Here is a 12,901-nt window from a genome sequence, read left to right as displayed (position 1 = left end):
ATATAACTACTATAATACTGCCCCCTATGTACAAGAATATAACTACTATAATACTACCTCCTATGTACAAGAATATAACTACTATAATACTGCCCCCTATGTACAAGAATATAACTACTATAATACTGCTCCTATGTGCAAGAATATAACTACTATAATACTGCCCCTATGTACAAGAATATAACTACTATAATACTGCCCCCTATGTACAAGAATATAACTACTATAATACTGCCTCCTATGTACAAGAATATAACTACTATAATACTGCCCCTATGTACAAAAATATAACTACTATAATACTGCCCCCTATGTACAAGAATATAACTACTATAATACTGCCCCCTATGTACAAGAATATAACTACTATAATACTGCTTCCTATGTACAAGAATATAACTACTATAATACTGCCCCCTATGTACAAGAATATAACTAGTATAATACTGCCCCCTATGTACAAGAATATAACTACTATAATACTGCCCCCTATGTACAAGAATATAACTACTATAATACTGCCCCCTATGTACAAGAATATAACTACTATAATACTGCTTCCTATGTACAAGAATATAACTACTATAATACTGCCTCCTATGTACAAGAATATAACTACTATAATACTGCCCCCTATGTACAAGAATATAACTACTATAATACTGCCCCCTATGTACAAGAATATAACTACTATAATACTGCCCCCTATGTACATGAATATAAGTACTATAATACTGCTCCTATGTACAAGAATATAACTACTATAATACTGCCCCCTATGTACATGAATATAAGTACTATAATACTGCTCCTATGTACAAGAATATAACTACTATAATACTGCTCCTACGTACAAGAATATAACTACTATAATACTGCCCCTATGTACAAGAATATAACTACTATAATACTGCTCCTATGTACAAGAATATAACTACTATAATACTGCCCCTATGTACAAGAATATAACTACTATAATACTGCCCCCTATGTACAAGAATATAACTACTATAATACTGCCTCCTATGTACAAGAATATAACTACTATAATACTGCCCCCTATGTACAAGAATATAACTACTATAATACTGCCCCCTATGTACAAGAATATAACTACTATAATACTGCCCCCTATGTACAAGAATATAACTACTATAATACTGCTCCTATGTACAAGAATATAACTACTATAATACTGCTCCCTATGTGCAAGAATATAACTACTATAATACTGCTCCCTATGTACAGGAATATAACTACTATAATACTGCTCCTATGTACAAGAATATAACTACTATAATACTGCTCATATGTACAAGAATATAACTACTATAATACTGCCTCCTATGTACAAGAATATAACTACTATAATACTGCCCCTATGTACAAGAATATAACTACTATAATACTGCCCCCTATGTACAAGAATATAACTACTATAATACTGCCTCCTATGTACAAGAATATAACTACTATAATACTGCCCCCTATGTACAAGAATATAACTACTATAATACTGCTCCTATGTGCAAGAATATAACTACTATAATACTGCCCCTATGTACAAGAATATAACTACTATAATACTGCCCCCTATGTACAAGAATATAACTACTATAATACTGCCTCCTATGTACAAGAATATAACTACTATAATACTGCCCCCTATGTACAAGAATATAACTACTATAATACTGCCCCCTATGTACAAGAATATAACTACTATAATACTGCCCCCTATGTACAAGAATATAACTACTATAATACTGCTTCCTATGTAAAAGAATATAACTACTATAATACTGCCCCTATGTACAAGAATATAACTAGTATAATACTGCCCCCTATGTACAAGAATATAACTACTATAATACTGCCCCCTATGTACAAGAATATAACTACTATAATACTGCCCCCTATGTACAAGAATATAACTACTATAATACTGCTCCTATGTACAAGAATATAACTACTATAATACTGCTCCCTATGTGCAAGAATATAACTACTATAATACTGCTCCCTATGTACAGGAATATAACTACTATAATACTGCTCCTATGTACAAGAATATAACTACTATAATACTGCTCCTATGTACAAGAATATAACTACTATAATACTGCCCCTATGTACAAGAATATAACTACTATAATACTGCCCCCTATGTACTAGAATATAACTACTATAATACTGCCTCCTATGTACAAGAATATAACTACTATAATACTGCCCCTATGTACAAGAATATAACTACTATAATACTGCTCATATGTACAAGAATATAACTACTATAATACTGCCTCCTATGTACAAGAATATAACTACTATAATACTGCCCCTATGTACAAGAATATAACTACTATAATACTGCCCCCTATGTACTAGAATATAACTACTATAATACTGCCTCCTATGTACAAGAATATAACTACTATAATACTGCCCCCTATGTACAAGAATATAACTACTATAATACTGCTCCTATGTGCAAGAATATAACTACTATAATACTGCCCCTATGTACAAGAATATAACTACTATAATACTGCCCCCTATGTACAAGAATATAACTACTATAATACTGCCTCCTATGTACAAGAATATAACTACTATAATACTGCCCCCTATGTACAAGAATATAACTACTATAATACTGCCCCCTATGTACAAGAATATAACTACTATAATACTGCCCCCTATGTACAAGAATATAACTACTATAATACTGCTTCCTATGTAAAAGAATATAACTACTATAATACTGCCCCTATGTACAAGAATATAACTAGTATAATACTGCCCCCTATGTACAAGAATATAACTACTATAATACTGCCCCCTATGTACAAGAATATAACTACTATAATACTGCTTCCTATGTACAAGAATATAACTACTATAATACTGCCTCCTATGTACAAGAATATAACTACTATAATACTGCCCCCTATGTACAAGAATATAACTACTATAATACTGCTTCCTATGTACAAGAATATAACTAGTATAATACTGCCCCCTATGTACAAGAATATAACTACTATAATACTGCCCCCTATGTACAAGAATATAACTACTATAATACTGCCCCCTATGTACAAGAATATAACTACTATAATACTGCTTCCTATGTACAAGAATATAACTACTATAATACTGCCTCCTATGTACAAGAATATAACTACTATAATACTGCCCCCTATGTACAAGAATATAACTACTATAATACTGCTTCCTATGTACAAGAATATAACTAGTATAATACTGCCCCCTATGTACAAGAATATAACTACTATAATACTGCCCCCTATGTACAAGAATATAACTACTATAATACTGCTTCCTATGTACAAGAATATAACTACTATAATACTGCCTCCTATGTACAAGAATATAACTACTATAATACTGCCCCCTATGTACAAGAATATAACTACTATAATACTGCCCCCTATGTACAAGAATATAACTACTATAATACTGCCCCCTATGTACATGAATATAAGTACTATAATACTGCTCCTATGTACAAGAATATAACTACTATAATACTGCCCCCTATGTACATGAATATAAGTACTATAATACTGCTCCTATGTACAAGAATATAACTACTATAATACTGCTCCTATGTACAAGAATATAACTACTATAATACTGCCCCTATGTACAAGAATATAACTACTATAATACTGCTCCTATGTACAAGAATATAACTACTATAATACTGCCCCTATGTACAAGAATATAACTACTATAATACTGCCCCCTATGTACAAGAATATAACTACTATAATACTGCCTCCTATGTACAAGAATATAACTACTATAATACTGCCCCCTATGTACAAGAATATAACTACTATAATACTGCTCCTATGTGCAAGAATATAACTACTATAATACTGCCCCTATATACAAGAATATAACTACTATAATACTGCCCCCTATGTACAAGAATGTAACTACTATAATACTGCCTCCTATGTACAAGAATATAACTACTATAATACTGCCCCCTATGTACAAGAATATAACTACTATAATACTGCCCCCTATGTACAAGAATATAACTACTATAATACTGCCCCCTATGTACAAGAATATAACTACTATAATACTGCTCCTATGTACAAGAATATAACTACTATAATACTGCTCCCTATGTGCAAGAATATAACTACTATAATACTGCTCCCTATGTACAGGAATATAACTACTATAATACTGCTCCTATGTACAAGAATATAACTACTATAATACTGCTCATATGTACAAGAATATAACTATTATAATACTGCCTCCTATGTACAAGAATATAACTACTATAATACTGCCCCTATGTACAAGAATATAACTACTATAATACTGCCCCCTATGTACAAGAATATAACTACTATAATACTGCCTCCTATGTACAAGAATATAACTACTATAATACTGCCCCCTATGTACAAGAATATAACTACTATAATACTGCTCCTATGTGCAAGAATATAACTACTATAATACTGCCCCTATGTACAAGAATATAACTACTATAATACTGCCCCCTATGTACAAGAATATAACTACTATAATACTGCCTCTTATGTACAAGAATATAACTACTATAATACTGCCCCCTATGTACAAGAATATAACTACTATAATACTGCCCCCTATGTACAAGAATATAACTACTATAATACTGCCCCCTATGTACAAGAATATAACTACTATAATACTGCTTCCTATGTACAAGAATATAACTACTATAATACTGCCCCTATGTACAAGAATATAACTACTATAATACTGCCCCCTATGTACAAGAATATAACTACTATAATACTGCTTCCTATGTACAAGAATATAACTAGTATAATACTGCCCCCTATGTACAAGAATATAACTACTATAATACTGCCCCCTAGGTACAAGAATATAACTACTATAATACTGCTTCCTATGTACAAGAATATAACTACTATAATACTGCCTCCTATGTACAAGAATATAACTACTATAATACTGCCCCCTATGTACAAGAATATAACTACTATAATACTGCCCCCTATGTACAAGAATATAACTACTATAATACTGCCCCCTATGTACATGAATATAAGTACTATAATACTGCTCCTATGTACAAGAATATAACTACTATAATACTGCCCCCTATGTACATGAATATAAGTACTATAATACTGCTCCTATGTACAAGAATATAACTACTATAATACTGCTCCTATGTACAAGAATATAACTACTATAATACTGCCCCTATGTACAAGAATATAACTACTATAATACTGCTCCCTATGTGCAAGAATATAACTACTATAATACTGCTCCCTATGTACAGGAATATAACTACTATAATACTGCTCCTATGTACAAGAATATAACTACTATAATACTGCTCCTATGTACAAGAATATAACTACTATAATACTGCCCCTATGTACAAGAATATAACTACTATAATACTGCTCCTATGTACAAGAATATAACTACTATAATACTGCCCCTATGTACAAGAATATAACTACTATAATACTGCCCCCTATGTACAAGAATATAACTACTATAATACTGCCTCCTATGTACAAGAATATAACTACTATAATACTGCCCCCTATGTACAAGAATATAACTACTATAATACTGCTCCTATGTGCAAGAATATAACTACTATAATACTGCCCCTATATACAAGAATATAACTACTATAATACTGCCCCCTATGTACAAGAATATAACTACTATAATACTGCCCCCTATGTACAAGAATATAACTACTATAATACTGCCTCCTATGTACAAGAATATAACTAGTATAATACTGCCCCCTATGTACAAGAATATAACTACTATAATACTGCCCCCTATGTACAAGAATATAACTACTATAATACTGCTTCCTATGTACAAGAATATAACTACTATAATACTGCCTCCTATGTACAAGAATATAACTACTATAATACTGCCCCCTATGTACAAGAATATAACTACTATAATACTGCCCCCTATGTACAAGAATATAACTACTATAATACTGCCCCCTATGTACATGAATATAAGTACTATAATACTGCTCCTATGTACAAGAATATAACTACTATAATACTGCCCCCTATGTACATGAATATAAGTACTATAATACTGCTCCTATGTACAAGAATATAACTACTATAATACTGCTCCTATGTACAAGAATATAACTACTATAATACTGCCCCTATGTACAAGAATATAACTACTATAATACTGCTCCTATGTACAAGAATATAACTACTATAATACTGCCCCTATGTACAAGAATATAACTACTATAATACTGCCCCCTATGTACAAGAATATAACTACTATAATACTGCCTCCTATGTACAAGAATATAACTACTATAATACTGCCCCCTATGTACAAGAATATAACTACTATAATACTGCTCCTATGTGCAAGAATATAACTACTATAATACTGCCCCTATATACAAGAATATAACTACTATAATACTGCCCCCTATGTACAAGAATATAACTACTATAATACTGCCTCCTATGTACAAGAATATAACTACTATAATACTGCCCCCTATGTACAAGAATATAACTACTATAATACTGCCCCCTATGTACAAGAATATAACTACTATAATACTGCCCCCTATGTACAAGAATATAACTACTATAATACTGCTCCTATGTACAAGAATATAACTACTATAATACTGCTCCCTATGTGCAAGAATATAACTACTATAATACTGCTCCCTATGTACAGGAATATAACTACTATAATACTGCTCCTATGTACAAGAATATAACTACTATAATACTGCTCATATGTACAAGAATATAACTATTATAATACTGCCTCCTATGTACAAGAATATAACTACTATAATACTGCCCCTATGTACAAGAATATAACTACTATAATACTGCTCCTATGTGCAAGAATATAACTACTATAATACTGCCCCTATGTACAAGAATATAACTACTATAATACTGCCCCCTATGTACAAGAATATAACTACTATAATACTGCCTCTTATGTACAAGAATATAACTACTATAATACTGCCCCCTATGTACAAGAATATAACTACTATAATACTGCCCCCTATGTACAAGAATATAACTACTATAATACTGCCCCCTATGTACAAGAATATAACTACTATAATACTGCTTCCTATGTACAAGAATATAACTACTATAATACTGCCCCTATGTACAAGAATATAACTACTATAATACTGCCCCCTATGTACAAGAATATAACTACTATAATACTGCTTCCTATGTACAAGAATATAACTAGTATAATACTGCCCCCTATGTACAAGAATATAACTACTATAATACTGCCCCCTATGTACAAGAATATAACTACTATAATACTGCTTCCTATGTACAAGAATATAACTACTATAATACTGCCTCCTATGTACAAGAATATAACTACTATAATACTGCCCCCTATGTACAAGAATATAACTACTATAATACTGCCCCCTATGTACAAGAATATAACTACTATAATACTGCCCCCTATGTACATGAATATAAGTACTATAATACTGCTCCTATGTACAAGAATATAACTACTATAATACTGCCCCCTATGTACATGAATATAAGTACTATAATACTGCTCCTATGTACAAGAATATAACTACTATAATACTGCTCCTATGTACAAGAATATAACTACTATAATACTGCCCCTATGTACAAGAATATAACTACTATAATACTGCTCCTATGTACAAGAATATAACTACTATAATACTGCCCCTATGTACAAGAATATAACTACTATAATACTGCCCCCTATGTACAAGAATATAACTACTATAATACTGCCTCCTATGTACAAGAATATAACTACTATAATACTGCCCCCTATGTACAAGAATATAACTACTATAATACTGCTCCTATGTGCAAGAATATAACTACTATAATACTGCCCCTATATACAAGAATATAACTACTATAATACTGCCCCCTATGTACAAGAATATAACTACTATAATACTGCCTCCTATGTACAAGAATATAACTACTATAATACTGCCCCCTATGTACAAGAATATAACTACTATAATACTGCCCCCTATGTACAAGAATATAACTACTATAATACTGCCCCCTATGTACAAGAATATAACTACTATAATACTGCTCCTATGTACAAGAATATAACTACTATAATACTGCTCCCTATGTGCAAGAATATAACTACTATAATACTGCTCCCTATGTACAGGAATATAACTACTATAATACTGCTCCTATGTACAAGAATATAACTACTATAATACTGCTCATATGTACAAGAATATAACTATTATAATACTGCCTCCTATGTACAAGAATATAACTACTATAATACTGCCCCTATGTACAAGAATATAACTACTATAATACTGCCCCCTATGTACAAGAATATAACTACTATAATACTGCCTCCTATGTACAAGAATATAACTACTATAATACTGCCCCTATGTACAAGAATATAACTACTATAATACTGCTCCTATGTGCAAGAATATAACTACTATAATACTGCCCCTATGTACAAGAATATAACTACTATAATACTGCCCCCTATGTACAAGAATATAACTACTATAATACTGCCTCTTATGTACAAGAATATAACTACTATAATACTGCCCCCTATGTACAAGAATATAACTACTATAATACTGCCCCCTATGTACAAGAATATAACTACTATAATACTGCCCCCTATGTACAAGAATATAACTACTATAATACTGCTTCCTATGTACAAGAATATAACTACTATAATACTGCCCCTATGTACAAGAATATAACTAGTATAATACTGCCCCCTATGTACAAGAATATAACTACTATAATACTGCCCCCTATGTACAAGAATATAACTACTATAATACTGCCCCCTATGTACAAGAATATAACTACTATAATACTGCTTCCTATGTACAAGAATATAACTACTATAATACTGCCTCCTATGTACAAGAATATAACTACTATAATACTGCCCCCTATGTACAAGAATATAACTACTATAATACTGCCCCCTATGTACAAGAATATAACTACTATAATACTGCCCCCTATGTACATGAATATAAGTACTATAATACTGCTCCTATGTACAAGAATATAACTACTATAATACTGCCCCCTATGTACATGAATATAAGTACTATAATACTGCTCCTATGTACAAGAATATAACTACTATAATACTGCTCCTATGTACAAGAATATAACTACTATAATACTGCCCCTATGTACAAGAATATAACTACTATAATACTGCTCCTATGTACAAGAATATAACTACTATAATACTGCCCCTATGTACAAGAATATAACTACTATAATACTGCCCCCTATGTACAAGAATATAACTACTATAATACTGCCTCCTATGTACAAGAATATAACTACTATAATACTGCCACCTATGTACAAGAATATAACTACTATAATACTGCTCCTATGTGCAAGAATATAACTACTATAATACTGCCCCTATGTACAAGAATATAACTACTATAATACTGCCCCCTATGTACAAGAATATAACTACTATAATACTGCCTCCTATGTACAAGAATATAACTACTATAATACTGCCCCCTATGTACAAGAATATAACTACTATAATACTGCGCCCTATGTACAAGAATATAACTACTATAATACTGCCCCCTATGTACAAGAATATAACTACTATAATACTGCTCCTATGTACAAGAATATAACTACTATAATACTGCTCCCTATGTGCAAGAATATAACTACTATAATACTGCTCCCTATGTACAGGAATATAACTACTATAATACTGCTCCTATGTACAAGAATATAACTGCTATAATACTGCTCATATGTACAAGAATATAACTACTATAATACTGCCTCCTATGTACAAGAATATAACTACTATAATACTGCCCCTATGTACAAGAATATAACTACTATAATACTGCCCCCTATGTACAAGAATATAACTACTATAATACTGCTCCTATGTACAAGAATATAACTACTAAAATACTGCCCCTATGTACAAGAATATAACTACTATAATACTGCACCTATGTACAAAAATATAACTTCTATAATACTGCCCCCTATGTACAAGAATATAACTACTATAATACTGCCCCCTATGTACAAGAATATAACTACTATAATACTGCCTCCTATGTACAAGAATATAACTACTATTATACTGCTACTATGTACAGGAATATAACTACTATAATACTGCTCCTATGTACAAGAATATAACTACTATAATACTGCTCCTATGTACAAGAATATAACTACTATAATACTGCCCCTATGTACAAGAATATAACTACTATAATACTGCCCCCTATGTACAAGAATATAACTACTATAATACTGCCTCCTATGTACAAGAATATGACTACTATCATACTGCCCCCTATGTACAAGAATATAACTACTATAATACTGCTCCTATGTACAAGAATATAACTACTATAATACTGCCCCTATGTACAAGAATATAACTACTATAATACTGCCCCTATGTAGAAGAATATAACTACTATAATACTGCCCCCTATGTACAAGAATATAACTACTATAATACTGCTCCTATGTACAAGAATATAACTACTATAATACTGCCCCTATGTACAAGAATATAACTACTATAATACTGCCTCTATGTAGAAGAATATAACTACTATAATACTGCCCCCTATGTACAAGAATATAACTACTATAATACTGCCTCCTATGTACAAGAATATGACTACTATAATACTGCCCCCTATGTACAAGAATATAACTACTATAATACTGCTCCTATATACAAGAATATAACTACTATAATACTACCCCCTATGTACAAGAATATAACTACTATAATACTGCCCCTATGTACAAGAATATAACTACTATAATACTGCCCCTATGTACAAGAATATAACTACTATAATACTGCCCCTATGTACAAGAATATAACTACTATAATACTGCCCCCTATGTACAAGAATATAACTACTATAATACTGCCCCTATGTACAAGAATATAACTACTATAATACTGCCCCTATGTACAAGAATATAACTACTATAATACTATCCCCTATGTACAAGAATATAACTACTATAATACTATCCCCTATGTACAAGAATATAACTACTGTAATACTGCTCCTATGTACAAGAATATAGCTACTATAATACTGCCCCCTATGTACAAGAATATAACTACTATAATACAGCCCCTATGTTCGAGAATATAACTACTATAATACTGCCCCTATGTACAAGAATATAACTACTATAATTCTGCCCCTATGTACAAGAATATAACTACTATAATACTGCCCCCTATGTACAAGAATATAACTACTATAATACTGCCCCTATGTACAAGAATATAACTATGATAATACTGCTCCTATGTACAAGAATATAGCTACTATAATACTGCCCCCTATGTACAAGAATATAACTACTATAATACTGCCCCTATGTTCGAGAATATAACTACTATAATACTGCCCCTATGTACAAGAATATAACTATGATAATACTGCTCCTATGTACAAGAATATAACTACTATAATACTGCTCCTATGTACAAGAATATAACTACTATAATACTGCTCCTATGTACAAGAATATAACTACTATAATACTGCCCCTATGTTCGAGAATATAACTACTATAATACTGCCCCTATGTACAAGAATATAACTACTATAATACTGTCCCCTATGTACAAGAATATAACTACTATAATACTGCTCCTATGTGCAAGAATATAACTACTATAATACTGCCTCCTATGTGCAAGAAAATAACTATTATAATACTGCTCCTATGTACAAGAATATAACTACTATAATACTGCCCCCTATGTACAAAAATATAACTACTATAATACTGCTCCCTATGTACAAAAATATAACTACTATAATACTGCCCCCTATGTACAAGAATATAACTATTATAATACTACCCCCTATGTACAAGAATATAACTACTATAATACTGCTCCCTATGTACAAGAATATAACTACTATAATACTGCTGTTATGTACAAGAATATAACTACTATAATACTGCGCCTATGTACAAAAATATAACTACTATAATACTGTCCCCTGTGTACAAGAATATAACTACTTTAATAATGCTCCTATGTACAAGAATATAGCTGCTATAATACTGCCCCTATGTACAAGAATATAACTACTATAATACTGCACTCTATGTACCAGAATATAACTACTATAATACTGCCCCTATGTACAAGAATATAACTACTATAATACTGATCCTATATACAAGAATATAACTACTATAATACTGCCTCTATGTACAAGAATATAACTACTATAATACTGCTCCTATGTACAAGAAAATAACTACTATAATACTGCCCCCTATGTGCAAGAATATAACTACTATAATACTGTCACCTGTGTACAAGAATATAACTAAATAATACTGCTCCTATGTACAAGAATATACATACTATAATACTGCTCCTATGTACAAGAATATAACTACTATAATACTGCCCCCTATGTACAAGAATATAACTACTATAATACTGCCCCCTATGTGCAAGAATATAACTACTATAATACTGTCCCCTGTGTACAAGAATATAACTACTATAATACTGCTCCTATGTACAAGAATATACATACTATAATACTGCTTCTATGTACAAGAATATAACTACTATAATACTGTCCCCTGAGTACAAGAATATAACTACTATAATAATGCTCCTATGTACAAGAATATAGCTACTATAATATTGCCCCTATGCACAAGAATATAACTACTATAATACTGCTCCTATGTACAAGAATAGAACTACTATA

The sequence above is a fragment of the Phyllobates terribilis genome, unplaced genomic scaffold (assembly GCF_046119375.1).
Source record: "Phyllobates terribilis strain yellow unplaced genomic scaffold, ASM4611937v1 Scaffold_4__5_contigs__length_816908805, whole genome shotgun sequence".
Taxonomy (NCBI): domain Eukaryota; kingdom Metazoa; phylum Chordata; class Amphibia; order Anura; family Dendrobatidae; genus Phyllobates; species Phyllobates terribilis.
The sequence above is the reverse complement of the archived record's forward strand: the minus strand, read 5'-3'. Positions refer to the sequence as shown.